Genomic DNA, 15,838 nt, shown 5'->3' on the forward strand with positions numbered 1-15,838 from the left:
CACGAGTCACTTGACTCCTTGAAGCCAGTGGCCGGTCCCGGATTTCCCGTTCCCTCGGGTTCAGCGGATCTCTGCGTGCCCCAAGCGCCCTCTCAGAGCGTTGCCCCGGCCCTGGCGCTCCCGCCGTTGTCCGCCGCTGGTCCCGCCAGGGCTGGCTCGCTAGCTCCTCCCTCTAACAGCTTCCAGCCGCGGCGTCGGTGACGTCATCGTGGGGCGGGACTTCCTGCCTCGCGCGCCCATAGATCCGGGCCTATCGGCCGGAGATCGGCGCCGGGGCTGGCCCCGCACCCCTGTAAAGGCGTGTCCATTGCGGAGCAGCGGGGATTTTCTCCGCTCCTGCCGGCGCCCTCTGATTTCCCCGGGGTCCAGAGCCCGAGGGCCGCTCTCGGCCCTCCACCTGCTCCGCCTCTTTACCCTGCGCTGCGAGCTGCTGCCGGCGGGCTGCTCCAGCACCCGGGGTGTGGGACTGGATCCTTTCGCCCCAATGCCCGGGCGAGAAGAGTTGAGGGAGTGCCGGTGGTTGGAGCTGTGGAGGTGTCCCCCGGCGGCGAGTGCGGCCAGAACAGCGGTTGATAAGTTTTATGTTCTCACTTTGCAAGGCCCTGTGTAAGGCTGGTACGTACTCCCTTTTTATGGGGACGCTCGCTATCTTGTCCGTATTTTGGAATACTCCTTTTGTTGTTGCTCACAACTTGCCTTTGAATTATTCCTTCTTGTAAAGTAATTGGAGCGGTGTTTAAAAAGTAGGCTGTGAGACCTGTTTTGTAGCAAGTGAAATGCCCGTGAAACTCTGGAGCGTTTTGATGCGCTCCAGCGTGGTGTTTGTGTGGCCAGTTTAGTAACTGGCTATACTTGTGGTACCTCCAGTTTAATTTGTGATGAAAAAGCAGTGCTACTATTTTCCTTGATCCTTAACAGTGTAGTTGGCTGTCATTACAGAGATAACGTCTAGAATCTGTAAGTGAATGCTGGGCTTAAGTGGACACTGATAAATCCTTAGTGCTCAGCTTTTGACCATGATAAATGGGCACTTAGCTCTTATAAATGCCCACTTCCAAGTATTTTAAAAGCTTTTGATCACATTAATTGTGATGATGAAGCTATTTCAATAAAATCTCAAGTCTAGGATAACAAGACACTTGTTCTTAATTTCATACATAGGATATAGTCCATAATGTGTTCAGACTGTGAGCACAAAATGCTTGAGTAGATCTGAAACTGAGTAAGTTGTTAAAGCATTGCTTCTGTTACCAAGCAACGTGTAAGTAAACAAGTCTAATATTCAACTAGAACATAATTAAATGTATCCATCCTATAATTATCTGGACTTAGAATTCTCTAAATTCATGGGTTTAGCCTTTAGGTGGGTACAGTTAATACTCACCTTTTGCATTGAGGTTTAAGTTTAAACTCATTTTGTTTAGAATTATTAGAATGCTTTAAATTTCAGTGTCATACAGGACTCTCCAGTGAGTTGCAAATGGATACGAGTTACCCTTTGGTTTTTAGGACAGAGTATGTTGGTATTCCCTTTCAGTATTTTCTTTTATAACCAGATGAAATGTGCAGGCTATATTCAGGAATTTTCTCAAATAATGGAGTAATACCAGTTTAGGGTCACATACGTTGGGAGATTGAAACACTGCCCACAGGTGGTTTTCAAGCCTTGGTTTAGCCAATAAACTCACCCTTTCTCCACTCATTTAACCCTTAATGATACAATTTGCATGGCAAGTAGTTTTGAGAGCATATTTTGAATGCAGTAACCTTTCAAGTATATAAGAAAGTAGGTGAGAACATTTGAGAAACTGTGAGACTGAATGACTTCTTTGAAACCAAGCTATTAGTATTGGGAATTGGAACTTGAAATTTAATATTCTTTACACCTTGCCCTTACTGTATTGCAAAAATCCCTAAACTTCATTTTATCCCCTACCACTTTTTCTTTCCATATGCTGATGCTGAGTAATGAAATATTCAAGTTGGGCAAGATGAGCAGAGAATAAAAATCAAGAATGACTCATGTTGTGTGATAAAATACTTAGTAATCAGATGTCAGCATTTAGTCATGGGAAATTCTAATTCAAGAAGCTTAGAAGAATAAAATTGTAGCAGAAAGATTAGTGACTTGTCAGAATTCTTTTTGTGTGTATGTTTTCTAGGTACTATCTCTGCCTAAAGTAAGTGAGTTTTATTTTTACTTTGTCATACATAATATATTAGGTTCAGTAGGTAATTTTCTCAAATTGTCTAATCTGTGTGCACTTTTAGGGAACGTGTGTATGTATCTGTAAAAACATTTCCAGAAGTACTCTTGCCTGCTGACTAAGTTACATTTCTTAATCTGAACTCCTCAAAATCTCCTTGCACTCTGCCTTTTCAAGTTTATGTTCTTTATAGAAAAGCCATGCTTTGACCGTACTGGTTTCTTCCCTATCCCAAAACCTTCTATGTGCTTCCTCCCTTCCTTACCAGTCTTCATGTCATTCTATTTGGCCTGATTTTTTCTTTTCTTAACTAAAATCTAAATTATACCTTTTCTATAAAGTTCAGCTTCACCATGAATTCTGTAGGGGAGTAAAAATTCTCTACCCTCCTAGCGTCCCTGGCTAGGCCTAAGAATTAAATTGACATAAGACTTTAACAAGAGAAAAGCATTCAAGTTAAAAAAAATGTTTTACGTGTACATGGGGACCTTCATAGGAGAATGAAGACCTGAAGAAGTGACCAGAGCAGAAAGGTTTTATACCTTTCAGGCAAACAATAAATTTGTGAAAAATTGACAAGACAAAGAGGTTTGGGCTACGAGTAGTGTCAACCAAAAAACATCCAGCCCAAGAGAAAGCTTATGAGTTTATTTGAGCCAAGCTGACAACATTCCAAGGGTATGTTATCTTAGATGTAAAAAGACAACAGTCAGGCTCACTTAAGGTGAAGATTGACCTTTGTCAAGGAAGCTACAGGCCAAGGATGTGACTACCGGTCACGACTCACTTTTAGTTAGGAATTTTTGCATTCAGACCATCTTATTTGGTTATTTTTCAGTCTACTGAGCTTGTCAGGTTTAATATGTGGCCCCTTTTCCGTCCACAGTAGTAAATTGTAGAGAAGGGACAAGGAAGGTAAGTGTTAGTTTAACAAGATTTGTACAGATTTCTGGGTTTTGATTCCCCATCTGTGGTGTTAAGATGTCTTCTTTCTTACAGGGAGGGCACCTTTCACATGGGAGTTTTATCTCCTGCCTTCAGGAAGAAAAAGGAGGGTCAGAGTGTGTCCCTCTTGAACCTGCTGTTTTTGAAGTGCTTTTAATGCAAAATAATGAATATACCAAAGTGGTATATTTTGGGTGACATGTTCTGAACTCCTTCAACTCCAAAATTCTATAGTATGTATTTATCAGTCATACTCACTTGATGCTTATACTTTATATTGTGTATTGTTTTATCATTTCTATGTATGTCTTAACCTTCCTAACTAGATGGTAAGCTCCTTAAAAGCAGACAGATCTCAATGAGATGCAGCCTTAGTTTCTTTCAAATAGAAGTTGCTGGATAAATATTTCTTAGAGTTGAGGAGTGTACATTTCTACTTTTTTTTTTTTATCTGCCCTTCCCATAGTGTAGTGGAAGTAAAAGAAAATCTTAGAGTACCTGAGGGAGAAAGGGCAACTGTAAACCATAAGAAAGGGAATTAAAGAGAGGAAATTCATTGTAATCAGAACGAAACGGTTTGGTTCTTAGAAAGTGTGACTATTTGAGAATTTTTCATGACAATAGTAGTAGTAAGGACTCCCTGAGGAAAACTGGCAGTATTCCCATATGAGTTTGGGGAATTTGGTCAATTTCCTGGTTCCTCCTTAGGAGTATCTCAGTTTTAAAAATACTTCCACCCTCTTTCTCCTCCCTCTCCCACTCCCTCTGCGTTTTCATCCCTCTCTATCTCCCATTTTACATCTTTGCATTTTACTTTTTACATGGTCAATGCTTAATTTATGAAATTATGTCAGTACTTTAATTTGGCCTTCATAAATTAGTAATTCTCTTCAGTTTTATGTTTTTCCATCAGGACTGCCTCTCTGGGTCATGGAGCGATCACAGACTGTAGGCTAGCACTACTTTTTTAGATTAATTGAGATATAATTCAGGAAGAAAGAAATTAAGACAGGAAGTCCTCAGTTATTTGCTTTCTGTATATTGTAACTTCAAATTGCTTTTGGATTAAAATTCATAGAGTTAGGAGGAACCTAAACCTTTTGGAAAACACTTATCACCCTGAAAGTATATCTTTAAATAAATTCTAGGTAATTTTTATAGTCTTGTAAATATTGTATCTGAAGTTTATAACAAAGAGTTACTTCTGTTAAAAGTATAAAAAAGCGGAGTCTCAGTACTTTTAGAAATCTTGATTTGATTCCCTAGTTTCTTAGTGAGCTTCTGCATTGTTGCCCAGTAACAAACTGCAGTATAATAACAGCAACCACTAAAAACATTAGCACTGGGCTACAGGGATTTTCCTGATAAAGTTGCAGTGCCTGTCTCTAGTGTTCGCATTTAAAATCTGTCTTTCTCAACTGACTCACATTTTGGTTTGAGGCAGACATTTGAGGTATTGTTAGAGGGCATGAATATAATTAAGTATATTTTTTTGGAGTGTGACAAATTATAACTTGCACATTGATTTTCACAGAGGGATGCATGATAAGTATATGTTGAAATTATAGTGTATGTGAAGGACATGTGAAAAGATAGTTCAATTAAAGATCAGTCTATTCTGGGCAGAAAACCTATTAAGTAATAATTAACGTCACAGCTCTCCACAAGTGATTTATGTAGCCAGCCAGAGCTAGGGTGGATGAAGTTAAAAAGGTTCTTTAAAGAAATTTTTTATATTACTTCTGGAGGTTCTTGGAAAGCTTAGATCAGTGAGCATTAATTGATAGGCATCATGATTTTGCAGGAAGAGAATCATGGTTCAGGAGACCAAGACTTGACTGAGTTAGTCATTTAACCTTTCTTGACCTATTTTCTCATTTGAAAAAATAAATTCTGGAAGGTTTCTTTCAGAAATATATGCTTCCAATTTAAAGCAAATTTTATTTCTCTTGTTCATTGGTTTAGTCAGTATTTGAGTGCCTGTTTTGTGGCTTGCACTATGACAGGTACTAGGACTTGGGACAAGTGTCCGAAGTGGCGACAGTCCTGAGTGGCTAAGCCCTTAACCTGCAGGGTCTGCACTAATTCTGGGTAGTGTTGAAATTAAATTTTAGGCACTCAGTTGGTGTACGGAGAGCTGGAGACTGGAGTGGTGTTAGGAAAACATGCACACATTTGGTATTAGAAGTGTTGTGAGTAAAAACAGTTCAGAATTTGTTTTTAACCTTTTAATAAACTAAAATGTTTTCGAAAAGTAGGAGGGTTTCAATTTCTCCACATCCTCGTCAGTACTTGGATAGCATCTGTCTTTATTTGTTTATTTTTAAAGATTTTATTGGGGAATCGGGGAAGGGGAACAGACAAGTTGCTGTCCTTTTGTTCTTCAGTCTAGTTGTGGAGGACGTTGCTTCACTAGCTCATGTTGGTATTATCATTGTGCTCTTCCCAGGTGAGGCAGTCACTCGCCAGCCACTGGACAGTGGCTCACGGCAGCTCACGAAAGCTCACGCCTACTTTGCCCACTGCAACCCACTCCGTCAGCAGCGACTTACGGCAGCCCAGCTCCAGGGCGAGCTGTTGTTTACCATCTTAGCTGTAGAAGGCGCAGCGTCAGTGTCACTGGCCCTCATGTGGGATCCGAACCGGGACCCTGCTGCTCAGAGCTGGCACTCCTAAGCCAACTCTTTTTTTTTTTTTTTTTTAAAGCTGAGCCATCCTGCTACCTGTTGGCAGCTCAGCGGCTGCTCAGCTCGGGCTGGACTCGAACCGCTGTTGCTCAGAGCTCAAACTCTTGAGCGAGCTCTTAACCAACTGAGCCACTCGGCCCGCCCTTCCTAAGCGAACTCTTAACCAACGCACCACTTGACCAGCCCCGCATCTGTCTCTTTTTATTATAGCCATTCCCCTGGGTGTATAGTAGTATCTCATTGTGATCTTAATTTGCATTTCACTAAACACAAATGATGTTGAGCTTTTCCTGTGCTTATTAGCCATGTATAAGTCTTTGATGGAATGTCTACCCAAATCTTTTGCCCATGTTTTAGCTGGGTTTTTTTGGTCTTATCGAGTTGTTTTGGATAAAAGTTATTGGAGAGATATTTACAAAGATTTTCTCCTAGTCTGTGGCTTGTTTTCTTATTCTTTATGGTGTCTTTGAAGTGCAGAAGTTTTTAATGAAGTCTTATTTATCATTTTTTTAATTTTTTGGCTTATGTCCTGTTTAAGGACTTTTTGCCTGATCCAAAGTCACAAAGATTTTCTTCAGCGTTTTCTTTTAGCTTCTTTATTTAGATCTAGGGTTCATGTTGAATTAACGTTGTGTATGGTATAAGGTAAGGTTGACATTCTTTTATTTCTCAAATGGATGCTAACTTGTCCTAGCACCATTTGTTAAAAAGGCTGTTTTCCCCTGAATTGTACTGGCACCTTTGTAAAAAATGCCTGTTGCCTATAATGTAAGGATTTATTTCTAGGGCCTTAATTCTGTTCCATCCATATATATCCCATCTTTACTCCAATACCACACTATCTTGATTACTGTGTGTTTAGTACATTTCAAAATGGATAGTATAAATTCTCTTAACTTTTTCAAAAATGGTTCTAGATCTTTTCTATTTACATATAAAGTTTAGGATTCGTTTGTCAATTTCTACAAAACAAAACATTTGCTGGGATTTAATAGGACTTGCATTGAATCCATAGATCAATGTGGTAAGAACTGCTAACTTAAAAATTGAGTCTTTCAACCCATGAATTTGTAATAGATGCCCTTTACTAGGTTTTAGCAAGTTCCCCCTGTTCCTAGTTTGTTGAGAGTTTTTAATCATGAATGGGTGTTGGATTTTGTCAGATTTTTTCACCCTACATCCAATGACATGATCATATGTTTTTTATCTTTTATTCTGTTAATAAGGTATATTAATGGATTTTCAGAGGTTAAGGCACCCTACTATTGCTGGGATAAATTTCACTGAGTCATGCTGTATAATCTTTTTATATATGATGCTGCATTTGGTTTTCCAACATTTTTAAAGGAATTTTGTGTCTATGTTCATGAGAAATATTACAGTCATGTGCTGCTTAACGACTGGGATACTTTCTGAGAACTGCATTGTTAAGCGATTTTGTCATTTTGTGAACATCATAGAGGGTGCTTACACAAACCTAGATGGTGTAGCCTACACACCTGGGCTATATGGGATAGCCTATTGCTCCTGGGCTACAGACCTGTACAGCATGTTACTGTAGGCAATTGTAACTCAATGGTAAGCATTTGTTTATGTAAACATATCTAAACATAAGAAAGGTACAGTAAAAACATGGTATAGAATAAAAAATGGTACACCAGGACAGGGCACTTACCATGAATGAAGCTTGCAGGATGAAAAGCTGCTTGGGGTGAGTCAGTGAGTGAGTAATGAGTGAATGTGAAGGCCTAGGACATTACTGTACATTAGTAGACTTTATAAAGACTGTTCACTTCGGCTACACTAAATTTATAAAACAATACAAGATCAAATCAAGCACAAAGAAAATGATGCAATTAAGGGATTCAGTAAACACAAGGTATGAGGCTGCTGCCAGTGTAACAGCATACTGTTTAACAGCAAACTTTTTTTTTTAATAAGTAGAAGGAGCACACTTGAAAATAATGATAAAAAGTATAGTATAGTAATACGTAAACCAGTAACAGTAATTTATTATTATGTATTGTACATAATTGTATATACTATACTTTTGTACAACTGGCAACGCAGTAGGTTAGTTTACACAAGCATCACCACAAACACATGAATAATGCATTGTGCTATGATATTATGATGGCTACAACATCAGTAGGTGATAGGTATTGTCCAGCTCCATAATAATATTATGGGACCACAGTCATATATGTGTACATCATTGATTGAAATGTTGTGTGATGCATAACTGTAATCTTTCGGTTTCTTTTCACATGATGCTTTTGTCTAGCTTTGGTATAATAGCAATACTGGCCTCATAGAAAGAGATACATGGTGTTTCCCCCTTTACTTTTTCTGAAATAGTTCCCAAAGAATTGCTATTACTTCTGTAACTATTTGATAGCATTCATCAGTGAAGCTTTGTGTGGCTGGGCATTTCTTTGTGGGAAGATTTTTAATAACTAACTTAATTTTCTCATTACAGTTCTCAGGTTTTCTATTTTTTTATTGAGTTTTGATAACTTATATGTTTTTAGGAATTAGTCCATTTCATGTACATTGTCTAATTTGTTGACATAAAGTTCATATTTTTAAATGTGATGTGTTGTTTTTGTTTTTATTCAATTGAAAATATATTTTAAAAATTTTCCTTGTTACTTCTTTGATCCATGGTTTAGAGTTGTATTGAATTTACCAATATTTGGAGTGTTCCCAGATTTCTTTCTGATGTAGATTTCTAATTCCATTGTGATCAGATAACATACTTTTAATGATTCCAGGGTTTTTTAATTTACTGAGATTTGTTTTGTGGCCTAGCATAGGGTGTATCGTGGAGAATGTTCCATGTGTGTTTGAAAAGAATGTGTATTCTGCAGTTTTGGGTGGAGTGTTCTGTTACGTCAAGTTCATTGATAGTTTTGGTCAAGTCCTCCATTTCCTTGTAGAATTTCTACCTTGTTCTATCGAACATTGCACTCTACAACTATTTTTGTTGAATTGTCTATTTCTCTTATTTCCATTTTTTGCTTCATGTATTTTGAGGTTCTGTTAGATTCATATAAACTTAAAATTGTTATATCTTCCTGATGTAGTGACCCTTTGTCATTATGAAATATCCTTCTGTGTCTTTAGTAATATTTCTTGTCTTAAAGTCTATTTTGTCTTCTTGGTACTATAGCTTACTCTAGTTTTCTTATGGTTACTGTTTTTGTGGTCTGTTGTTTTTCTACTCCTTTAGTTTTTAACATTTCTATGTATTCAAATCTAAGATGTATCATTTGTAGACAGCATGTAGTTGGGTCTTGTTTTTCTTTTGAATCCAGTCTTAATGTCTCTGCCTTTTGTTTTGTTTTTTGTGTTTTTTTTAAAAGATTTTTATTGGGGAATTGGGGGATTGGAACAGCACTGGGGAATTGGGGAAGGGGAACAGACAAGTTGCTGTCGTTTTGTTCTTCAGTCTAGTTGTGGAGGACGTTGCTTCATTGGCCCAAGTTGGCAGCATCATTGCGCTCTTCCCGGGCGACGCAGATCAGTCGCCGGCTTCTGGACGGCCACTCACTGCGGCTGCTGGCCGCTCACGCTGGCTGCTGGCTACATACGGTAGCCCATGGCAACCCACTGCAGCAGGGGCTGCAGCCTACGCGGTCACCGGCGACTCACTGCAGCCCAGCTCCAGGTTGAGCTGTTGTTCAGCATCTTAGCTGTAGAGGGCAGTGTCACTGTCCCTCATATGTGGGATCCGAACCGGGGCGCTCTGGCGTCCCAAGCCAGCTCTTAACCACGCGCCACTCGGCCGGCCCTTCTCTGCCTTTTGAATGGGGATCTTTAGTCCATTCACATTCAACATAATTGTTGGATTTACATTTGCTATTTTATTTATTTTCTATTTGTCTTATTTTTTCCTCTGTTCCTCCTCTACTGGCTTTTTGTTTTCAATATTTTTTAGTGTACCATTTTAATTCTTCTGTTGATTTCTTTTACTATATATGTTATTTTCATATGTTGCTCTAGGGATTGTAATGTGCATTTTAATTTATTACAGTTGCCTTCAGAATAATAGTAAATTAATTCTGATAAATCATAGAAACTTTGTTCTAATATATCTTTTTCTTCTTTTTTTGTGTTTTGCCATATATATTATAGCTATACATATCATAAACCCAACAACACAGTACTGTAATTATTGCTTTATACAGTCTTGTTTCTTTAAAAGAAGTGAAGAAAAGAAATGAGAACAATTATATTTTTAGAGTTTTTGTATTTACTTATATAATTACAATTTATGGCATGCTTTATTTCTTACTGTGAATTTGTTTCTTTCTATTGTGACTTTTCTTTAACTAGAAGGTCTCTTCCTTTAGTATTTCTAATAATGCATTTCTCACAGCAACAAAGTCTTTGTCTTTATTTGGAAATGTATTTATTTCACTAATATTTTGTTTTTTTTTAAAGATTTTGGGGAATTGGGGGAGGGGGAACAGCATTGGGGAATCAGGGAAGGGGAACAGACAAGTTGCTGTTCCGTTTGTTCTTTAGTCTAGTTGTGGAGGACGTCTCTTCACTGGCCTATGTTGGTATTATCATTGTGCTCTTCCCGGCTGAGACAGTTGCTCGCCGGCCATTGGACAGCTGCTCATGGTGGCTCATGGCCACTCACGCTGGCTGCTGGCCACTCACGGTAGCTCACAGCAGCCCACTGCAGCCCAACTGCAGCTTACGCCATCGCTGGCGACTCACAGCCACCCAGCTCCAATTTAAGCTGTTGTTCACCATTTTAGCTGTAGAGGGCGAGCATCACTTGTCCTCATGTGGGATCCGAACCCGGGCCCTGCTGCTCAGAGCTGGCACTCCCAAGCCGACTCTTAACCAGCAGCCACTCGGCTGGCCCTCACTATAATTTTTGAAGGACAATTTTGCTGAATATAGAATTCTTAGTTGAGAACTTTTTGTTTGTTTAAATTCCATGGTTTTTTTCCTGGCCTCATTGTTCTGATGAGATGCCAGCTATTAATCATATCATTCTCTTGTATGTGATGAGTCAGTTTTCTTTTGTTGTTTAAAGATTTTTTTTTTCTTTATCAACAGTTTGACAATGGTGTATCTTAGTGTTGATTTTTTTATGTTGGCTTTGCTGGGCTTCTTGGGTAGATAATGTTTTTCATTAAATTTGAGACTTTTCAGCAATTATTTTTTCAATTTTTCCCTGCTGGGCCTCTCTTTTCTTCTAGAAATCTCATTGCATGTGTGTTGATTTATATTGTCCCATAGATCTCTGAAGTTTTGTTCATTTCTCTTCAATCATTTTTTTCTCTGTTCTTCAGACTGGATACTTTCCATTGATCTATCTGCAAGTGCATTGCTTCTGCCTTTTGTCATCTCAAGTCTGCTATTGAGTTCCTCTAGTGAGGTTTTTATTTCAATAGCTATACTTTTCAACTTCAGATTTTCCATTTTTAAAAACAATTTTTATTTCCTGTTGAGGTTTTCATTCCTTTGCGTCATTATCAGTATACTTTCATTGAATTCTTTAAATATGGTTTCCTTTAACTTTTTGAATATGTTTATTATATGGTAGTCCTCCCTTATCCACAGGGAATATGGTCCAAGACCTCTAGTGGATGCCTGAAACTTTAGATAGAAGTGAACCCTACATATACAGTAATACCTTGGTTTGCAAGCATAATTCGTTCCGGAAACAAACTACTCATATTGCAAGACATTGCTCGTTTACCAAGTTAAAATGTATTAGCAGTGTTTGCTCATCTTGTGGAACACTTGCAAACTAAGTTAATTGCAATCCAAGGTTTTACTGTACTATGTTTTTTCCTATACATATCTACTTGTGATAAAGCTTAATTTATAAATTAGACACAGTAGGAGATTCATAATAACTAATAATAAAATCGAAAAATTATAACAATATATTGTAATAAAAGTTCGTGAATGTGGTCTCAAAATATCTTATTGTATATACAACATGGATATGCTGGGCAAAGGGATGATTCACTTCTCAGGTGGGATGGGGCAGGATGGTGTGAAATTTCACACTAGTGCAATGTAAACTTATTGTTTATTTCTGGAATTTTTCATTTAATATTTTTGAACAGTAGTTGACGATAGGTAACTGAAACTGGAAAGTTAAATCACCAATAAGGCAGAACGACTGTCGTTCCTTTGAAGTTTTTGTCAAATCCAATAGCTGGACCTTCAGAGACAGTTGGTGTTTGCTGTTTTGATTCCTGAGAATGGGTCACACTTTGTTTTTTGTTTTTGTCTTGTTTTATTTTGGTTGTTACAAGTTTTTGTTGAACATTGGACGTTTTACATAGTATTTTGAAGCAACTCTGTACTTTGATTTTTCTCTTTAAGGTTGATATTGTTGTTTTGTTTGTTTGTTTGTGTAGTAAGTTGCCTGGTTTATATTTGTGAAGTCTGTTTCCTCTACATTGTGTGGTTCCTGATGTCTCTACTGTTTTTATTTCTTTGTTTTTAAACCTGGCTTCCTGTGTCTGAATAGCTTAGTGTTCGACCAAGGATTGGTCAGAGGTTGTGTTCAGATAGCTTGAACTAGATAGCTAATACTGCTGATGAATCAGTGTGAGGGAGTGCATTCAAACACACATCACTTTCAAGCCTTCCCTGGGTTTTACTTCTACCAGTTTTTCTTGTGTGTCTTCTGTGCATGCGTGTTTAGCTCTGTTGGTCAAGGATGTATTAGTGGCCTGGTCCTGCTGCAGTCTCTGGTGCATTCATTTATAGTCTTTGTTTAATCTGGGCTACTGAATAATTTATCAGCCCCCTATGGCTGTCTCACCTCCCAGAACTCCTGTGACATCCCCAGCTAGTCTGCCAGTTTGTTGCTTGCCACAGAGAGTCCTGTAACCTCAAGCTAAATCAGAGATCTCCACTTAAACTGACAATGCACCACATCAACAGGTTACGCTTAAGTAGTGGTGGTGAAACTGTTGTTTTCACACTGTGCCCCACCCTTGTTAAAGTCATACACTGACAGGTGGGGAGAGATGGGAACAGCCAAAGGTAAGAATGCTTGTAGACTCCTGTTCTTACCCAGAGTTCATTTGTTTTCGTGAATAAATACCTCTCAGTCTGTTGAATGCCTTCGATTGAATTCCAGAGCACTGAAATGGTTTTTTTGGCTGTTTTGTGGAGAGAATTTGTTGACTTGCTTATGGAATGGGGAGGTCTGGTTTTTGGTTTATATGTGGAATTTCTCTCTTGGGATAAAACTTGTCCCATATTTTATATTACTTTTAATCCTTTGTATAAAGTTAGACATTTACTAGTCCCTCCAAATATACTTTTCCGATTTTCCTCAAGGTTCAAATTATAAGGTGTTTGGGGTTAGGAAATCCTAAGCTCTGGGATTTCTTGCTTTCCCTGTCCTTTTGGTAAGTGGAAGAAAGTGCTTACAATTAATTCAACAAGTGTTTATTGACCGGACATGTTCCAGCTGTTGTGCAGTTTTGGGGGTATAAAATGACGAATACATAATCTCTGATCTCAAGGATATTGGCATACAAATAGTGATTATAATATGGTGAAGGTAATACATTGAAATGGATGAATATATGGCATTGTAGAAGAGCTCGCAAGGACACTCAACTCAGAATGGATTGGGGGGGGGGAGCGGGGGAGAATAAAGGAAGCATCCAGGGAAGACTTTCAGAATGAAGTAATAACTGAATTGATCATAAAAATGAGTGAAGGTTGAGATTAGAAGATTGCATTAGTAAGAGGGGTTAACATGAGGTAAAAGTATAGTGTTCAATGAACTACAAGTAGTTCAGTGTTGTTAGGGCATAAGTACATATCAGGGAGTTTTGAGAGATGAGAATGGAAGGGTAGAGAGGGTCCAGATTGTGAAGGGTTTTGTATGCTATGTTAAGCTTGGATTAACCTTTACTGGGCAGTTCTTCAAAACTGTAAGTGGGAAGTACTTCAGGATTCTGCAAAGTTTGACTGGAGTTTTGTTTAACTATATGTCTTCAACTTCCAAAAGCCACAATAAAAGATACATATATGCAAAAGTGCTATAAGCCAGATTTTAAAACTAGAGACCACCAACCAACATATTAACTGATATGGAATTAAAGATTTGATATGTATCTTTAAAATAAAATCTTAGGATTTAAAATTTTTATTAATATGCATGACATACTCTGTTCTAAATGTTGGGATTCTAGAAGATTTGAAAAAGAAGCTCAATTACTAGAATTGTTTGTAGACTATTGTATGTAAAAGGGAGTTGACAAGAGAATTTTAAGTGGTATCATAGATTTAGTAATTTTGGAGAGTATGGATTTGAGGCTGACAAGAGCCAAATATTTTTTAGTATATTTTAAAATATTTATTGCATAAACTCGAAGGGAATGGAATTTGAGGACTTCTGGGTTATTTTCTGAAGTGGAGGCTTGAACGTCAACTCTCTCTTTTACATTTATACGTTACCTGATGTGAAAAGGGGAGGCATTTTCCCTCTCCTTTAGTCTTCAAGTGGACTTTGGGTTCCTCCACTTTTTTTTTCCAATGACATTTTCCCTCTAATTATTAAAAAAAAAATCTATGTTTGTTGTAAAATAAATACAGGAAATATACAAACAATCACACCTGTCCTTCAGAGATGTTACTTATTAATAGTTTAGTGTCTATCCTTTCTGTGTTTTTTTCTATGTATAGTCTTGTAAGTATGCTTTTTACAAAATACGGATTATATAACCTAGAGTATTTTATAATCTGCTTTTTCAACTTATTTAACAAACATTTCCCAATGTTATTATATATTCTTGCATAACATTTTTAAAAGAAAAATTTAACTGCGGAATCAGCTGGGTCTAGAGTTTTCTTTTAGGAAAGTTTTTTCCCTAAAGTTTATGTTTATTTTTAAAAACAGCTTTATTGAATATAATTGCTAAGTAACAAACTGTACATTTAAAATAAACAATTTAAGTTTTGATATATGTATATACCTGTAAAACTGTCACTGCAACAAAGGTGTTAAATATTAATATATCCATCACCGCCAAAAGTTTTCTCATGCGCCTGCGTGATCCTTCCCCATCCCCTGCCAACTGGCTCACTCTTTCCCATTCCCAGGCAACCACTGATCTGCTTTTTGTCACTATGATTAGTTTCCATTTCCTAGAATGTTATATAAATTGAGTCATATAACGTGTACCCTTTTTTGGTCTAGATTTTTTTCACTCAGCATAATTATTTTGAGATTCATCCATGTTAATGCATTTCTTTTTATTGCTGAATAGTTTTCTATTGTGTGGATATATCACAATTGTTTTTCCATTCACCTCTTGATGGACCTGCGTTGGAGTCTCACAAATAAAGCTGCTATGAGCATTTGTATAAAGTCTTTGTGTGGACATATATGCTTTCATTTCTGTTAAGTAAATACCTATAAATGAAATGGCTGAATTATATGGTAAGTATATGACTAATTTTTAAAAACTACCAAAGTGTTTTCCATATGATTTTTTTATTTTGCATTTCTACCGGTAGTTTCTGACAGTTTCAGTTTCCCTCCATGCTAGTCAATACTTGGTATGGTCAGCCTTTAAAATTTTAGCCTTCCTAATAGGTGTATAATAGTATTGCATTGTGTTTTTTTGTTTGTTTGTTTTTTGTTTTTCTTGTTAGTTTCAGTTATGCAATAGTTATCCTTTTCACCCTTCGCACAGAAACAACCCCCCTCTCCCCCATGTATTACCCTCCCATCCCCGATATCATGCTTATCTATTACAATTCCGTTGACTCCATTCCCACCCTCTACTCCACGTCCCGTGACTATATGTATATATAATTATAGTTGACATATATTATTATTCAACATCAGCTTCAGAAATACAGTGTGGTGGTCAGGCCTCTACACCGACTATGAAGTGGTCTCTCTAACAAGACATGAGTCCATCTGGCCCCCTAAAAAATATTTACAACATTATTGATTATATTCCCCAGACTGTCTTTTCTATCCCT

The 15,838-nt window shown here is 37.6% G+C and overlaps 1 protein-coding gene across 1 annotated transcript in view; it reads left to right on the forward strand.

Moving 5' to 3' along the window:
- Positions 1-206: 206 nt before the first annotated feature.
- Positions 207-15,838, forward strand: part of CEP83 (centrosomal protein 83) — a 119,456-nt gene continuing 103,824 nt past the window's right edge. The window contains exon 1 of the mRNA XM_019661262.1: positions 207-615. The gene's annotated coding sequence lies outside the window, so the exon portion shown is untranslated. The remainder of the gene's footprint in view (positions 616-15,838) is intronic.

This window comes from Hipposideros armiger, unplaced genomic scaffold, assembly GCF_001890085.2.
Source record: "Hipposideros armiger isolate ML-2016 unplaced genomic scaffold, ASM189008v1 scaffold_342, whole genome shotgun sequence".
Taxonomy (NCBI): domain Eukaryota; kingdom Metazoa; phylum Chordata; class Mammalia; order Chiroptera; family Hipposideridae; genus Hipposideros; species Hipposideros armiger.